General features: G+C 34.6%; 1 pseudogene; it reads right to left on the bottom strand.

Moving 5' to 3' along the window:
- Positions 1-1352: 1352 nt before the first annotated feature.
- On the bottom strand, positions 1353-15905 carry LOC134282141 (uncharacterized; annotated as a pseudogene).
- Positions 15906-16698: the final 793 nt, after the last annotated feature.

Genomic DNA, 16698 nt, shown 5'->3' with positions numbered 1-16698 from the left:
CAATAGGTCACCTGAGTTTACTCAGGTGACCTAAAAAAACAAATAAACAAAAATTTTGTTTAAAAAATGCAGAAGAGAATGTTTTGCATAAAGAAGGCAAAATAACATATATAAATGGATATTTGAAAACACTGCATTTCTTTAAACATGTTTAAATGAGTTTTAACAACACTAGAATATGCAATAATAGAGATAAAATCATGTTTTGAGGATGTGGAAATGGCAGAAAAATGTACGCACAAAAAAATTAAAAAGTTTCCTTCATTACAAAATAAGTACAAAAACAAAAATATGTAGCATGATGATTTCAGGGCAACAGTAGTTCAGCATCATCCATGCATACCGTACCATACTGTAGATGTACCGTAGATTACTGTTAAAATGCTGTAGTATACAGAGAAAAACAGTGGATTTTCATATGGACAGGGGTTTTAAAAGCCAGTAGTGTAAGTATCTCGGGTACTTATTGGTCTAGAATAGTTAAAATTTGTCACAGTTGAGGCATATTCGTTTTTTTAGCGAATGTCTACCAAAATGTAGGTCACTTTGACCTACTTTTGACATTTTATAGCTATCCTGGGTACTTATTTGCCTAGAATAGTCAAACTTTGTCACAGTTGAGGCATATTGGATTTTCGGAGAATGTTGACCAAGAAGTAGGTCATGGTGTCCTACTTTTTAATATCTCAGGTACTCATTGTCATGGAATTATTAATCTTTGTCAATTAATGCATCTTGAGTCCTCTGAAAATTTCAAATCTTATGATATTTTATAGCTATACCAAAATATCTTCAGTCCTAACTGGCTAAGAATCATCAAACTCTGTCAGTCAATACATCTTCGGTCTTAGGATACTTAAGAGTTTGGGGCCTCAAGGAGAAGTGATAGATTGTACAATTTATTAGAAGAGCGATTCAAGGCCCTTGGGTCTCTTGTTAAATATTGCATTAATTTTAATAGTTTTGGCTCCATCCCTCAGACCCCTGGGGGGCAGGGACCAGGAAATTCATAATTTTTGTTCCCCTTCACCAATAGATGCTTCATGCCAAAATTGGTTGAAAATGGTTGAGCAGTTTCAGAGAGGAAGTTGTTCAAATGTTAACGTACGGTGCACAACGCACTGCAACCGATGAAAAGGGATAGCAATAGGTCATCTGAATTTACTCAGGTGACCTTATAAACTTAAAGCTACACTACCTGGGAATCATTCAATATGTTTCATTTCACCTGGTTTGCTTGTTCTTGAAAAATTTTATAAAAGATGTCATTAATTTTTTTATGCATTAATTTGTAATTCTCTCCTAGGAGAAAGGTGTAGCCCTTCATTTTCGATTTTCTTTCCCTGTTACATTTAATCACCTAACATTGCATCCAGATCATTAGTTCTTCGCTCCGTATATCTGTATCGGCAGTGAGGTTTGAAAGATGATTTCTGAGAAATATTTTTTGTTTTCTCAAGAAGATGCTTATTTTGTAATATGTTGTGAAATTACAGCTCCCCTCTAAAAAATTTTCTACTTTTGGGCGTGGAGCAGGAATAAAGTCAAAATAATTGAGCACCAACCAAATGTGAAGGACAGCAGACAAATTGAACTTCAATTCGCTCTTATCCCACAATGAACAACCTTCAGGACCACTACTCAGCATTATCATAATCATACATAACTATGTAATATTGAGCAGGGGTCAGTACCAGAGATGGAATTAAAGTCGTAATTGGTGAAATACTATTATTGTTGATAACATTTCCTTGATAAAAACTAAAGGTGATTGCTTGGCTAATAATTTGATCTGCGCATTTGTCAAAATGTGTGCTTTTTGTTTTGATTTCACACATATCTGTTGATGTGTCATTGTTCAGCAAATCATCTTTATCTGGGCTATCATCAACCCCATCATTTTTGGATTCTTCATAAAATGCCACAGGGATATAATCTTGCTGCTCATCATGGTCATCAGGCATTAAAACTATATTTGGGTGTCCATACGAAAGCTCTTTATAACCTAAAATTACAATAAAAAATTCCTAATTATTATTTTACTAAACTCTGAGTTTTTTAAAAGACCTTTAACATTTTTAACTTGTAAACCAAATATAACAATAAACATTAGGCCCAGGGGGCACATCACTCACCTGAGCAACTGGGTAGGTAAAAGCAAAAATAAGTACAGTATTGAAAAGTTTAAATATAAAAGTGGCTTCAGGGGAGGGGGGGGGGTATTTGAACAAACAAATTTATACTTCCTACAGATGCTTTCAAATTGATGATACATATTGACTTTGCTGTATATATAGTGGATATCTATATTGTGTGATTTGTGTGCTTTATCAAACGAGTTGAAATTGTGTATATATTCGCGAGGCTTGCTGAGCGAATATACACAATTTCAAGGAGTTGGATAATATCAAATCACACAGTTATATATGTTCTATTTATCTTATACAACTTTCTTTTTAACAAAACTTTGAGACTTCCCCTTCGAAACTACATGAATGATTGCCAATTCAAATTGATGACGTATAACCTGATGACGTAGCACCGTTGATGTTGACATGCCTCGAAAGAGAGTAAATTGTGTTCAAAATTTAGAGTTTTTGCTATCTGCATCTATGAAAACAGTATGCTTGAGCTTTACATCAAACGAACTTCTGACTGAAAGTTGTAAGGACCATGGGATCGTGAAAATGAATTTTCCAAAGGGACGATGGCAGTACAAAACGTGTTAGGCAAAAATATAGTTGAAGATTCATTGTTGATCCATGGTAAGTAACACCTAAATTACTTAAGGTAGGCACACGTAGTATAATATAAGAAAATATTTTTGATTATTATTCTAGAAAGTTTCCACATGAGTTACATCTTTCTTGGCCCATTGATTCTTGAGAAGTTTTTTTAAAGATTTTCCCTATATATATACACACCCTATCCCCGGAGGTCATGATTTGAACAAATTTGAATCTACACTACCTGAGGATGCTTCCACATGAGTTTCATCTTTCCTGGCCCAGAGGTTCTTGAGAAGATTGATTGATTAATTGTGAATTGTTTAACGTCCCTCTCCAGAATATTTCACTGATATGTAGACGTCACCATTGCCGGTGAAGGGCTGCAAATTTAGGTCTATGCTCGGCATTTACAGCCTTTGAGCAGGGAGGGATCTTTATCGTGCCACACCTGCTGTGACACGGGGCCTTGGTTTATACGGTCTCATCCGAAGGACTGCCCAATTTAGTTGCCTATTACGACAAGCAAGGGGGTACTGAGGACCTATTCTAACCCGGATCCCCACAGGGTGTTTTTGAGAAGATTTTTAAAGATTTTCCCTATATACTCGTATGTAAAACTATGATCAGCCATTTTGGTCCCATGCACCATACCCCCGGGGGTCATGATTTGAACAAACTTGAATCTACACTATCTGCGGATGCTTCCACATGAGTTTCATCTTTCCATGCCCAGTGGTTCTTAGGAAGAAGATTTTTAAAAAGATTTTCCCTAAATACTCCTTTGCAAAACTTTGATTGGCCATTGTGGCCCCATCCTACTCCCGGGGGGTCATGATTTGAACAAACTTAAATCTACACTACCTGAAGATGTTTCATCTTTCCTTGCACAGTGGTTCTTGAGAAGAAGATTTTTAAAACATACTGAAAAGATGGCCCAAATTACCTGGTAAGACCTCTGGTCTCTATAAACTATCTTCCCGCCATTTGTCAGAACTCTTCAGTGTCTTGAGGGACGTATAGTCTGTTGTGGTGACTAATCACCCAAAACTGTCATTGTCTTAGGAATGTCTAATGACCCAAATGTGGTAACAAACTCCCCTTCTTCTTTTAAGATAGAAAACTGCCATCTAGTCCTGTGGCAGCAATAACCAAAAGTCAACTAAATACTGTCTTTGCAAACTTAACATATATACACTATTTACAAAGTTTTCTAGACACTCTCTACTGTCTCAAGCACTTGTTTACGCAAACACTATCTTGTAGTGCTTTGAATAATTTAAGACACAAAGCTCCTCTCTTTGTCAAACAGTCAGCCAGCTGATTTTCGCTCTCTATCCATTTGACGTCAGTGATTGATTTTTGTTGGATCAACTCTCTAATACCAGTAATCTCAATTCTCAGTCTTTTTTCGATACTTGCTTATTCGATGCAATTGCATCTTGGAGAGAGTGACAGTCAGTTACACAAATAATGGGTAAGTTTGGTCTATTGGTCAATTTCCCATAAAGCAAAGCCAAGTACACTCCACTGTCAATGGCATCGGCCATTGCTAGTGTCTCTGCGGCAAGTGTGCTTCTTGCTACTTTCCTGATTCTTTTTGACTGCCAGGTTAAGGGTGAGAAGAGTCCATTATATCCAAAGAGAGCAATAAAATGTCGTCCTTGAGTTCCTCCATCAGGCAAGTTCCCTAGGGACGAGTCACAAAATATCACAAGCTTCATATTACTTGGCTGTCCAAGATTTTAAAGGCAAGAACTGCCTCAGGTAGTGCCATGTCAAATTTCTTGGCCTTGTTGTATCGTTTATCAAACTCAACAGTGTAGTCAGATATTTTCATACTTTCTGTTTTCTTAAACACATCAAAGTCTTTATAGGCCTCATATGCCTTATATTTATCATCTCCAAGAAAAACTTTATCTAATTGTGCCATTAGTTTCTTCATACTGTCTTCTTTTCCTAATTCCTCCGCTAGAAGCTCCATTGCTGTTTCTCTAGCATTTCCAGTCATGGACAATGACACAGCCAGGGCTTGTTTTTCTTTCTTCAGTTCTGTTACCAGTTGCCACACTGCAACTTCGTTTTTCCATGTTTCATAGGTCATGGACTTTTGATCAAATGCTGGAGGGTTCTTGAAGCTACTAGCCATAGTTTTTTCTCTATTTACACGCTCTGCTACCATGAAAGATGGCCCAAATTACCCGGTAAGACCTCTGGTCACTATTAACTATCTTCCCGCCATTTGTCAGAACTCTTCGGTGTCTTGAGGGACGTATAGTCTGTTGTGGTGACTAATCACCCAAAACTGTCATTGTCTTAGGAATGTCTAATGACCCAAAAGCGGTAACACATACCACCAAATTTTCATAAATTCCCAATTATCTCCCCTTGAATGAGGTCGTGGCCCTTCATTTGAACAAACTTGAATCCCCTTTACCAAAGGATGCTTTGTGGCAAGTTTGGTTGAAATTGGGCCATTGATTCTTGAGAAGAAGTCAAAAATGTGAAAAGTTTACAGACAGACAGATGGACAGCTGGACAGACAGACGCCAGATAAAATTTGATCAGAAAAGCTCACTTGAGCCTTCAGCTCAGGTGAGCTAAAACTTTTCCTATAAAAAGACACCTGTATTGAATTATAATCTTATGAACTGGATTTGGTGTTTCAGAAGAAGTCATTATTAAAATCGTTTATTTGCAAAGCATAAGATACACTAGTAGATTTAATTAAAAGCTAATTCATAATTATCTCACTTTGGAAGAGGGTGTGGCCCTTAATTTGAACAAACTTAAATCCCTTTTATTTCCCGAATCTTTCTCGCCGTGAACCAGTCCTTAAAGTCTAGATATGTCTATTAACAACAGATCAAAATAGGCTTGATCGCGAAATTTAATCGTCGTGAACTAGTTTATTCCAGGTATATCGCAAAATATAGTCATCGCGAATAAAAGTTGGTTTACAGTATATCCATATCCTGGTGCAACAAGGTCTAAAGTTTGGAGTTTTTTTGGCTTTCGGGAAAAGGGCAATGCGCCTTAATGCAAAAATAATTTACAGATGGACATGGTTATTTGTAAATTGAATAAAAGTTGTATGTCAATTGGTCCTTCACGATAACTACGGTACTACACTTTTTCAGGGCAAATTTGTAACGTTTGGCAAAATTTTTGTTGATAGACAATTAAATGACGTATCTTTAACAATTACTTTATGTCATATTTCACCAAACTATAATATCATTTTGCACTGCAAAAGAGCAGTACCGAAGTTACATTGAAAGGGTAAGTAAAGGTAAGTTGAAGTTCACAGTCACATGTCATGGAATTCTACTCGTGCTGTCAAAATTTTAATGAACATTCAAATTCATAGGGTTAGTTTTAATTTGTTTAGGAAATAAAATGGATCTCCAATTTCATCTCGAAAAATATCACCGGCATGAAATGGACACATCTACCATAAAACATCTAGTTAAAAAAATGGTCCAACCTACACTGGCTAAAGTGAATTTCATGCAGTCAAAACAAGGAAAACTCTGCGCAGAAAAAATTAAAAACCTCAATAATCTTACTCTAAAATTCATTGTTGGAAAGGCGCTACCTATATACTTCTCAGGATGAATAAATTAAATCTTTTCTAATAGTTCCAATTATCGATTACATAATTGATTGTGTTCTTCAGATTCAATTTGATAATTGATAGTAAAATTTGTTCGATTTTACAACACTAATTTATAGCCCGATTTCAGTGAAAAATATCATCTACCCCACTTATTTCAAGAGCTGGAATTCGGGATACCAGGTATTTTACAATTTAGCCCTGGTATTAAAATAATCAATTACCATTGAACTATTCTTTGTATTAAACAATCATGATTTTTATGGCCAAACTGTAATAAATATTGAATTAAATGGCTATAAAATGTAGTCAGGAATCTAGAGTTAGCATGCATAGTTCTTTCTATTTTATTGTATAAACAAAACTTACTTAAACCTGTCTGGCCATATGAAATGTATTTCCGACAAGGTGTTGGATTTATACATGGACACTGGGTTGGCTGTTTTTGGTAGTCATTGCTGATTAGGTATTTATTTCCATAAACTAAGCGTGACAATAAATGGTTAGTCAACAGTGCTGCTATTTCTCCTTCTTTTTTGCCAGTAAATGCATTTGCCTTGGGGGTTTTCAAACAATTCTCATGGAATTCTGTAATGCAAAAATAGCATAACATTCAAATACCACATTGTACACTGCAGAAAGTAATTTGCAGTTAAATAAGAGACCCAGAGGCCTCATCGCTTACCTGAGTTATGTGGTTAGGAAAAAAGCAAAAATCAGTTTAGTATTAAAAAGCTTAAATGTATGAGCGGTCCCAACCTACCCCTAAAAGGCAGAGGGGATATGGTTTGAACAAACTTGAATCTACACTATCAGAGGATGCTTTCAAATAGATAAAATAAACCATGGCTTTGCAGTTCTTGAGATGATTATTTCCTTTATGTATGTTTTCCTATGTTAACCTTTGATCATGTGTTTGATCATCCATTGTGGCCCCACCCTATCCCCAGGCCAGGGGTCATGATTTGTACAAACTTGAATCTACACCACCTGCAGATGCTTCCAGGGGTATGCAATTACAAAAATTAATTACTGGCCCATTGGGCTAGTGACATTGATAAAGTTATTAGCCCGAGGTTGCCAATTACTAGCCCGAAAACAATAAATGTACATGTATAAAAAAAAAGGTTAAGGACGCAATTGCACGGCGTCACATGATCATCTCATTGGTGATTAAAAAATGAATGTTTGCTGAAACTATTTCCGGAATAAGGAACGTGATATGTTTGCGCTAATAACAAAAGGGATTTGTTTTTTCTAAATTAGAGAAAGAATATATAAGACATTAAAGGTTGCTATGATACACTGAGAGTGTTGGTGAGCATTGACCATATTTTTTTTTTATCTGTTCGTGCATGTTTTAATATTTGACACGTCTATCTACTGTGTATCTCTGAACATTGAAATCTATTCTACTAAAAATCAATTTAATTTATATCTTGAGATTTATGTCCTCGTTTTAAAAGTAGAATTTATTTAATATTGTTTTTACCATAGGATCTACATCTACGTATTATACAATAGATAATTTCCAATAAAAGCGTGATATACTAGATATAAATATTGATTTGATACACGTGTTACGGTGGAGACTACCAATTAAGCCTAGAAGACATATTTTTACAAAAAAAATTGCATAGTATTTTGTTTTCTCCTATAAGATCCATGTAAACATCAAATCATCGTCACATATAATTATAGCCTGAATGATTGTTGTAAAATGTTTTATGCATCGTATTGAAACACAACACACTTTCAGAGAGGGAAGATATGTCCATTAAAAAAACATTTGCACTCCTCATGCTTATTAGAATATGTTTAAAAAAATGAATTTAATTTTTGAAAAATCACAGGGACGTGAACATAAACATTTCACTATATCCTGAAGCAACGCAAAAAGTTATTCCAATCAATAATTATTTTTGAATCAAAACAGTATAGATCTATAGTTTTGACGTCAAGTGTAAGTGTCATTATGACGTCACAATGGAGAAAGCGCTCATCCATGTACAGGAAAAAATGGAGTGTTCTTTCAGTTGCAAAGAATCGGAAGGAAAAATGTTTGTTAATGTAAATATTTAAAATTAATAACTATAATTTGCCAAATAAGATTATTCATGGATGAAGATATCTATTTCAAAAAATATAACATGTATAATGCAGATACAGGTTCGCAGGGTTGCATTAAATAACCACTCGCCCACTCGCAAATGCGAGTAAATTTTCCAGTGGGCGACCAGCTCTTGAGAATATTATCGCCTACATGGCGAGTAAGAATTTTATGGGACCTTTTCCATAATCAGATCGTCGCTTGGTTCTACTATTCAAAGTAATTTCGTTTTCCTATCCCAGGCGGATTTTTCTGTGTTTGATCATTCAGCTGATTCCATTATTCAACAAATATTTATTGTAGCTTTATTTGAGATATAAAATATGTCAACCTAATAAACATTTATTTTAAATTTAAAGAGTAATCACTATTGTAACAAGAATTCCCCCAACAACTTTTTGAAGTTCGTTTTCTGCCGCTGGGCAGCCATGTTGGGTGTCCACTGTAAATATAACACCTGGTTAATTTAAGTCCAGGGATGTTTGGCCCTCAGACCCAAACATTTAGAAACAAAAAAAATCGACATATTGACCCTTGGTTTTTGGAAAATGTTGCAAGAATCAAAATTTTTAAGCCTTATTCAAAATACATGCCCTGAAATAACTGAAATCAAAAGAAGTAAATTTGAATTGAATGATAACATGGAATTTCATACATTGAGTAGTATAAAAGTCTTCAGGAAAATTTTGAAAAGAAAAAATAAAATACTATTGATAATTAAGTATTTTACTCTTATGTTTTAATATGAAAAGATTTTTTACAAAGTGAAAAAAAAGGATGGGCCCCATAATATCAAAGTGGGCTAGTAAAATTTGTGAAGTTGGGGGCCCACATGTCCCCTAGGGTTTAAATGTTATTTGCAACCCTGAATGAGCATCAGCTGCAAGATTTTCAGTGAAAAAGGTATTTATTTATCTATACATATGGCCTTTATTGTCTAAACAGATTGTGCATATTTAAGGTCCAACAACAAACCATCATATGAAAATCTGTGAATTTTTTTTTAAAATCGAAAAAGGGGGGGGGGGATGCATGTAGCTTCAAAACTAATCTGATTACCTTACTTCATATTTTAACTATAAGTCACTTATAAAGACTAGTACAGCATATATTAGTTTTGGAAAAATTCATTGGGCAATTTTTGTCTAGACGTTCAAAACTGCTATTGAAGTAAAAATATTGCTGAAAATTTACAATTAATACTTCTCCCGAAAACAATGGCATTACTATACAACTATATTATCTAAAGTTTCCAAAACAATTTTTATTATCAATAAATATGAACATGATGAAGCATATTTTTCTTTATTTGCAGTAATTTATTTCATTTGTTTCAATTTTGTTGCGCGTGTATGGCATAATAAAACATTCATCTCATAAATATCAAACGATTAAAAAATGGTGGTTGCCATGGCAACCATAACTTCCTTATAACCCTGATGACTGTGGTTGATACTTTGATATAATTGTATTCTTGACATAAGGCACATAACATGTAAAAATGAGAAAAATTCATTGGGCGGAATATTTCCACGGACCCTGCAATCCTTTTCTTAAAAAAAAATACATTTAAGTTGAAATAAATAAAACAAACAATGGGTTGTGCTTTGTTATTGTCGGGTGCTTCCACAGGCATCTGTTTTGTATACGGGGCATCCCTACTTATTTTTATATTTCGAGATACAAAATTGGAGATTCGAGAGTAGTAAAAATTAAGTATCACAGTTAGTAGTGGTAAACATAAGAAGGGGATGCCCTGTATAAAAAACAAGTGCCTGTGGGTACTTCTCCCTATTTTTATTGACAATAATTGTCACTGAAACGACTGGCGATAGCAACACACAATACATATAAGTTAAAACGAATTAAAAATGTTAAATATTATGATTTTTCAACAAAAATTAAATTGTACATCAATTCAATGTGATTGATTGTCCATTGTGGCCCCACTCTATACCCGGGGGTGATGTTTAGAACAAACAAAGACACATATGGTCAGTTGCAGAGGAAATTCAGAAATTACCTATGAGGAAAAACTCCTACATAAACAATTACATGGGCGCAGACATTTTGGACACCAAAGTTGTGCGGAGCTAGGTGAAAATGCAACCTGGCGCATGATTGGTCAATAAGAGAAAAGACTTCTTAGGCTTAAAAAAAATATATATGTTTGTTTCCTGTAACATTCCCAAAAATTAAGGGTCGGTAGGTCGGGAATTCTTATTTTTTTTTTTTTGCTTATGAAAGGTCAAACATCCCCGGACTGAATATACAGGTGTCACATTTACAGTGGACACCCAACATGGCATCCAAATAGGCTGCCTAGCGGCAGAAAACGAACTTCAGAAAGTGTAGGGGGAAATTGTTGTTAAAATAATGATTACTCTTTATAACTAAGGTAAATGAAAACTACTAAGGTTGATATATTTTATGTCTCAAGTTAAGCTCAGGCTAATTTTCTTTTTTCAATAAATGGAATCAGCTGATTGATCAAACGAAGTTTTGCCATTTGTCAGAAAAAAAAATCCATCCTGGGGTAATTTGAATGGGTCGGTCTGGTTACAGGTAACAAACAGACCTGGGTTAATGGTAATATGTATCGGTAATGCATTGTAATCAGTACATTTTTTCAAAGTAATGTTGTGTAATGTGTAATTGATCCATCTTTCAATTACAAGTAATTGTAATGTAATGCATTACTTCAAAAAAATGTCAGTAATGACCAATTACTTTTCAATTACATTTCAATTACATTTTGTATATTATTCTCTTTCTATTTTTGAATCTGAAACAAATATTTATCACTAAGAGGTTATTTCTTTTATTTAAATAATGTTAGAGCTTTAAAATTTAAATCCAAAATCCTACATTTTTTTCATTATCATATTATTAAATGGTAATTGATAGACAATAACTAAATAATTCTTTTAAATAGAAATCTTCTTGACAAGACAATTGTATAGTGAGCATGGTGAGACTTCCAGTTACATTTAAAATTAAGATACAAATTATATTTTTCTGCTTTTTTCCCTTTTCACTCTGGTAAAATGGACTTGGTTAACATGATATAAGATTAGTATGATTTATTGTAGACACAAAGAGAAACTAAGGCCAAATATAAATAGAGACTAATATATTGACCATCATTCATCTTTGGTAGATTAAGGCCTAAAAATTCAAACCCTATATAGCTACATCAAGGTACTTGTAATTTATTTATCACCTTTGGTTATGTTTAGTTTATAGATTCATTGATTATACCTGTTTAGCTAATTAGAAGTGCTAATTAATTCATTTTTTAAAGTTTTTAATACTGAACTCCTTTTACATTTATAGTATTATCTGAGGTTTACATAAAACATCTAGTAGGAAATGTTTAATAAATCATTTGATTAAAAAAAAAGCAACAGAGAAACTAACATCAGATATTGAATAAAACTAGTACAACATTGAAAGTGCTCTGAACCACTTTCTTTGTCAACTGTAGATTGGATTGGTAAACTACATGAACATGATACATAATTCCAAAATCCAAATACTGCTTTTATAGATCTGAGGGAAAGCAAATTAATTGAGCAAAAAACGTTAAAGTTAATTCATAGGTATAAATTGTGTGGTCATACGTTTTGTGTTTTTCTCTTATAAAATGTAATGTGTAATGTAATTCATTACTTTAACAAAGTAATTGTAATTTAATGAATTACTTTTCTGAATGAGAGTAATGGTAATTGTAATTATAATGATAACTAGAGCAAAGCTCGTTGCAAAGCAACGAGTAGGTCTTCCGTCCTGTTTGACCGGAAGTAACTTTTATTAAAAAAAAAGAGAGAGAGAGAAATGATGTCTCTAATGATTTAAATCTTCAAAACCTATGTTGAAAATTGCAAGAGTAAGCCATTTTTGCTACTTCCTGTTTGACCGGAAGTGACGTCGACGGACGGAATATTAATTTTTATGCTTCTAGTGACAAATATTCCCCCAAAACATGTCAAAAATGACAAAAATATGCAGTTTCGCACTACTTCCGGTTTAACGGAAGTGACGTCACAAGACATATTTTGATGACATCAGTAGATTTTACCCGAGATTTTCAACAACTTTGCTTCATTGATGTATAGCAAATTCCCAATACTTTTTGAGATATATTGAAAGAACTTTTTGCCCCTCTAGATCCCTTAATTTAGGGGTCAGCCCTTTTTCCGAGATTCCATTTGAAAGATCGTCTAATTCTGCACAAATTATTTTTTTTATATATTTTAACAAAATATTTTTAGTTTAGAAGATCAAAAGCAAAATATGAGTAATTTTGGCTCTTTTAAGCGTTCTAATTTTTTACCCCTATATAGCGCCATTTTGAATAGAGAAATCGAAAAACAAAAACTGATGTGCACAACTTCAATCCTTCTATCATTCTATCTATTATCTATTATCAGTAGAATTTCTGCTCCAGCTTTAGCCGTCTCTGAGCCTTTGTCTGGAAACGAAAGCCTGTAAATTTTCCTTTAAAGGGAAATAACTCAAAACCGGAAGTGACATTTTGAAATTTTAGACAGTATTTTGATAGAGTTTAGTAACTTCTAGTACCTCTGAAAATTTGAACGAAATCAATTGAGAAATGAGTGAGATATGAGGCTTCAAAGTTGGCATCTAGGAAGAAGAAGAAGAAAAAACAAGATGTGGTTGTGAAACACTGATGCCCCCGTATTGCAACATAGTTCAGATTAAACTTTTCTTAGATGCAAAATTAATATATTGGTACCCAAAGTGGGTCTCCTCACTGGAAATAAAATTGTAAAACATGAAAGCCTTATCACCATGTTCCATAGTTATGGCCAGTATAATTTTTTTTTTCATAAGAATGTAAAACTCCAAGATCAAGGTCATGCAGAAGGTCAAGGTTATTGGTATTGAATGAAAGGTCTTGTCACAAGAATTAAATATGTGAAGTATGAAAGCCCTAGCCCTTACTCTTCAAAAGTTATTGCCAAGGTTAATGTTTTTTCATATGTCCGGAAATCTCCAAAGTCAAGGTCAAAAGGTCAAGGTTATTGGTAACCAATAAATGCTCTTGCTACAGAGAATATATATGTGAAGTATGAAAGCTCTAGTCCTAACCGTTCAAAAGTTATGGCCAAGGTTAAGATTTTTTTAAAAGTAGGTCAAACTTAAGGTCAAGGTTAAAAGGTCAAAGGTCCCAATATCAAATGAAAGGTCTTGTCACAAGGATTAAATATGTAAAGTATGAAAACACCAGCTCTTACCCTTTAAAAGATATGGTCAAGATTTTTTTTGAAAGTAGGTCAAACTCCAAGGTCAAGGTCAAAAGGTCAAAGATCTTGGTACCAATAAAGCGTCTTCTTACAAGGATTACACATAGGAAATATGAAAGCTCTAGCCCTTACCGTTCAAAAGTTATTGCCAAGGTTAAAGTTTTTTTCATTAGCATGTAAATCTCCAAGTTCAAGGTCAAAAGGTCAAGTTTGGTGGTATTCAGTAAAAGGTTTTGCCACAAAGAGTACATATGTGAAGTATAAATGTCCTGGTATATACTGTTCAAAAGTTATGGCCAAAGTAAAACTTTGAAATTTTTAAGTAAAAGTCAAATTCCAAGGTCAAGGTCAAAAGGTCAAATTTGGTGGTGCCGAAAGGAAAGTCTTGTCACAAGGAATACACATGTGAAATATGGGTCAACTCCAATATAAGGGTATGTAGTCCCTATGCGGAAGCTTTATTTATAAAAATGGTGATTCGGTTCTACTTTCGACCGGGAATAGTTGACATTTAACCAATTCTACTGTCGACCGGGGACAGTTGACAGTTGACATTTGACCATTTCTACTGTCGACCGGGGACAGTTGACAGTTGACATTTTACCATTTCTACTGTCAACCGAGGACGGTTGACAGTTGACATTTAACCATTTCTACTGTCGACCGGGGACAGTTGACAGTTGACATTTAACAATTTCTACTGTCGACAGGCGACAGTTGACATCTAATCATTTCTACTGTCGACCGGGAACAGTTGACAGTTTGTAATATCGCATATATAACTGTGATTAGGGTTAGTCTCGCATTCGTAAGTGTGATAAGTGTTAGTCTTGTATTAAAAGCTGTGATTAAGTTTAGTCTCGCATTAACAGCTGTGATTAGGGTTAGTCTCACATTTATAGCTGTAATTAGGGTAAGTCTCGTATTAAAAGCTGTGATTAGGGTTAGTCTTGTGTAAATGACTGTGATTAGGGTTAGTTTCACATTTATAGCTGTGATTAGGATTAGTTTCACATTTATAGCTGTGATTAGGGTCAGTGTCCCAAGTCCATAGTAGATCATTTGGAAAGTGTCAACTGTCAACCGTCGACCTGTCTCCAGTCAACACTAGAATACAAGGGAAGTGTCAACTGTCAACCGTCGACCTGTTCTCGTCGACAGTAGAACACAACGAATGTGTCAACTGTCGACCGTCGACCTGTCCCCGGTCGACACTAGAACACAAGGAAAGTGTCAACTGTCAACCGTCGACCTGTCCCCGGTCGACACTAGAACACAAGTAAAGTGTCAACTGTCAACCATCGACCTGTCCCCGGTCGACACTAGAACACAAGGAAAGTGTCAACTGTCAACCGTCGACCTGTCCCCGGTCGACAGTAAATTCATGTGTGGAATGTAGAAATAATAAACTCCGTAACATTACTTTAATATACAGTGATGTATGAATATGTTAATATTGTTTCAGTCAAAGCACTACTTTATCCTTATATATGGGGGACAGGTGCTCAAGTTTGTATGGAAGTCTATGGGAAAGCATTTGGTAGTGTCTCCATAATTATCATATGGTAAAAATCGGCCGCCATAATCTAAAAATAGCTATCCTCCAAACAAAGGAGGCCACCCAGACCACCTGTTCGTCTGAATAAATTGATGTTTTCATACAAAAAGTAAAGTGTGTGAAACAAACATACAAAAACAAACATGTGCGAAAATGCCCAACTTTGGAGTCAGGCACATTATTGGAAGAAGAAGAAGAAGAAGTTTTGGAAGACCATAATGATACGTGCAATATACTCACTCAAATCGTACAGAAACATCAGCAGTGCACTCAGTGCAGCATAATGATCCCTTTCATCACCAGGAACCCCATTTAAACGAACAGTTTCAAAGGTATTCACCTTCATATCTACACATTTGTGTAAACAGTCAAATCCATTTTTAAAAAGTTTTGAAAAATTTACATGATAAAGATCTTCGTTACTTGGCATGAATTCTTCAAAATCCAGAGATGTTTGGGAAAAACTTCTACCCAAATGACAATCTGAAATGCGTAGAGGAGTCAATTTCAAGTCAGCGTAATTGTTCAAAGCTGATGCCAATGTGTCCTTTACTTGATCCCCATGCACGCGTCTGGATGAATTTTGGTATATTCGTAGGCATTGAAATGCCCTTTCCTTGAGCATTCTTGTTACAAATTTTATCCGAGACCGAGTGTGACTAAAATGGGGCAAACGGTAAATCTAGTCTTCCCGACTCCCGACGGTCCCGGATTTTGGATTTTTAGCTATTTCTTTTTTACCGGTGCACATAATTCATTCAAACTTTTCATGAAAATTAAATGAATTCCTTATAATGCATAAAAACTTCAGGAAATATGCGTATTTATTACTGAATCGGCAGTATCACTTGCTAAAAAGCGGTAAATCTAGTACAAGCTCCAGAAAGCTCTGGTGGTATGTTTAAAGTTTGGCAAGTTTGATTCACTGATGGTAATTTTTTCAATGTTTGATTATATTTAAAATTTAAAACCCCATTTGCAGTTCTGACAGGCTTATCAATAGTAAATTAATTAATCTTACAAGATACCTAATTGCGACCTCTATTTTTGGGAGCTTTGTTTTACCTGAGGTTGAGATGACAGCTCGACAATAGGAGGTCACATTGGAGGACACTTCTAAATATACCACCGCGAGTTCTGAACTTAAGTCCTTCCCATGAGTCGACTTGTCAGACTCCAGTAACTTGAGTTGTTTGTTGACTTACATGTACTCTTTTATTGCTGAAAATAAACTATAAAGATTGTTTTAGGTGAGATATTTTCCACTAAAAATTATTTTAAACCAATTAATTCTCAATATAAAAATTCGGGAAAATATGTTTCATACTCAGTTTTGTTGAATAAAAATTGAGTTCTATTTCGAAATATTCCCTATGACTGTGGGTATATCAAAATTGAATTTAGAAAATACCGATACC

This window comes from Saccostrea cucullata, unplaced genomic scaffold (assembly GCF_032062105.1).
Source record: "Saccostrea cucullata isolate Sc308-1 unplaced genomic scaffold, CSIRO_AGI_Scuc_v1 ctg1677, whole genome shotgun sequence".
NCBI classification, from domain to species: Eukaryota; Metazoa; Mollusca; class Bivalvia; order Ostreida; family Ostreidae; genus Saccostrea; species Saccostrea cuccullata.
Note: the sequence above shows the minus strand (reverse complement) of the source record. Positions and strands in the feature narration are given on the sequence as shown.